This window comes from Suricata suricatta, chromosome 2 (genome assembly GCF_006229205.1).
Source record: "Suricata suricatta isolate VVHF042 chromosome 2, meerkat_22Aug2017_6uvM2_HiC, whole genome shotgun sequence".
Classification (NCBI taxonomy): Eukaryota; Metazoa; Chordata; class Mammalia; order Carnivora; family Herpestidae; genus Suricata; species Suricata suricatta.
In genome coordinates, this window is record NC_043701.1 from 95631689 (window position 1) to 95634011 (window position 2323).

The 2323-nt window shown below is 38.7% G+C and overlaps 1 pseudogene; it reads right to left on the reverse strand.

Moving 5' to 3' along the window:
- Positions 1-1995: 1995 nt before the first annotated feature.
- On the reverse strand, positions 1996-2085 carry LOC115286153 (annotated as a pseudogene).
- Positions 2086-2323: the final 238 nt, after the last annotated feature.

Consider the following 2323-nt stretch of genomic DNA (forward strand, 5'->3'; position numbering starts at 1 on the left):
AACACCTGGTTTCAGCTCAGGTCATGATGATCTTACAGTTGGTGAGATCAAGCCCTGCGTCGGGCTCTGCGCTGACAGCATGGAGCCTACTTGGGATTCTTGGTCTCCTCTCTCTGCCCATCCCATTTGTGTTATTCCTCTCTCTCTCTCTCTCTCTGTTTCTCTCTCTCTCTCTCTCTCTCTCAAAATAAATAAATAAACTTAAAAAATTTAAAAGCATCAAAGTCAATATCCCATCCTTTAATTTTACGACTGTCTATGCTTGAATTCATCTTTCCATGTCTTTTTTCACTCCTGTCTTCCTCTCTTTCTAATGGGGAAAAAGTAAGGTCCCACTAAAGAAGATACCATATGTCTTGATGAGCATAATCCTACTATTGTAATGAAAATAAAACCATTTCAGAGGAATAAAGAACAAATGGTGCCCAATACCCAGAGAAACTTAAAATTCTATTTGGGATCCCTGTGGGATCCAGGACCAGTCCCACAGTTGAAGTTTGAGAGTTTCTTTGGAAGATAAAAAGCTTAGTTAAATAAGGGGTTTGGATCCATGAAAAATATGATACTAATAGCAAAAGAAGAAATACTAAATAATGTTATTGATTTGTAGTAGACACGAGAAAGGAGCCGATGGCCATTTGGAAAAAAATATGTAGTCATCTTAACAGATGACCCTTAATATGAACTCTCTTTTTTACAACCACAGAAAATCTTCTAATAAAGCTCTAGAAATACCAACAAATTTCTAGAAATATAAGTAATCCTATAGTAATTTTTTATAGTAAAATTTAGGGTTAAATCTAAAGTGCAATTTTTCCAGCTCTTACATTGTATTTTAAAGCTTCTGCGGCCCCTTCACTCACAAAAACAGACACTAAAATAAATACGGTCACATTTTTAATATTACACTGCAAGTTATAAACCAATTTGGCCTCATTTTATTAATATTAGGTAGATATTATTTTTCAACTCATTTAAAAATACTTTTGTTCAACAATTATAGCAACATTTTTCTTAGGAATTGCTTTTAGAATGAAACCATCTGACATGACTAGAACAATGAGGTAATTTTTTAGAATTGAGATTATCTCCACAATGTCTATTACGTATTTTTGCAACTCAGCAAATTATTTCATTTCCCTCTCCCTAGTATGGAAATTTAATCTAGATATTTATTTCATTTTCAGTAACCTATTTGAAGAAGGACTATCCTTCAGTATACAGTATTACATTATGCATTCAAAACGGATGCTATAAATTATGCAATCTAACAAACAAATTATTAATGGTTTATGGGAGGAGGGGCAACCGGGAAATCTCAACTGCTAGCAATAGGAAGTAATTTTCTCTGTTGCCCATCAGAAAGGAAAAGAAACCCAGGCAGCGTATTTGTTTATTTTTTTTTACATTTATTTATTTTTGAGAGAGAGAGAGAACAGGGGAGGGGCAGACAGAGAGGGGGAGACACAGAATCGGAAGCAGGCTCCAGGCTCTGAGTTGTCAGCACAGAGCCCCAAGCGGGGCTCGAGCCCAGGAACCGCGAGATCATGACCTGAGTCAAAGTGGGACGAACAACCAACTGGGCCACCCAGGCCGCCCCCACACAGTGTTTAAACAGCTCCCTGACATTTACTCTTTCACACGTCACTGTTTACAAAGACAAGAGGGCCCCAAACAAGCCGGAAGTCTAAAGCACAGACCATGTTTGTTTATTAATTTAGCTTTTCCTCTTATCTCGTTGGAATTTATTCTTTTATTTTTTTTTAAGTTTTTATTTAAATTCCAGTTTAAAAATGTGGATGAGGCACCTGGGCGGCTCAGTTGGTTAAACCTCTAACTATTGATTTCAGCTCAGGTCATGATCTCATGGTTCGATAGTTCCAGAGTCACTTCCGGCTCTGCGCTGACAGTGCGGAGCCTGCTTGGGATCCTCTCCCTCTCTCTCTCTGCCTTTCTTTCTCTCTCTCTCTCAATAAATAAACCATTAAAAAAAAAAAAAAGATAGAATGTTTCATGAATTTGTACAGGGGCCACGCTAATCTTCTCTGTATCTTTCCAGTTTCCGTGTATCTGCAGCCAAAGCAAGCCAGGCCGTCTTTAAACATCAGTAAACAGATACTTTTAAACTGCGGCTTGGCACTTGAATCTTTTTCCACTGAGGTTCATTTAACATGTTTGTGACAGCACGTCAAAGGAAATTGTCAATGGGGCCCCTGGGTGGCTCAGTCAGCTAAGTGTCCAACTTCAGCTCAGGCTCATGATCTCGCAGTTTGCAGTTCGAGTCCCTGCTTTGGGCTCTGTGCTGACAGCTCAGAGCCGTCAG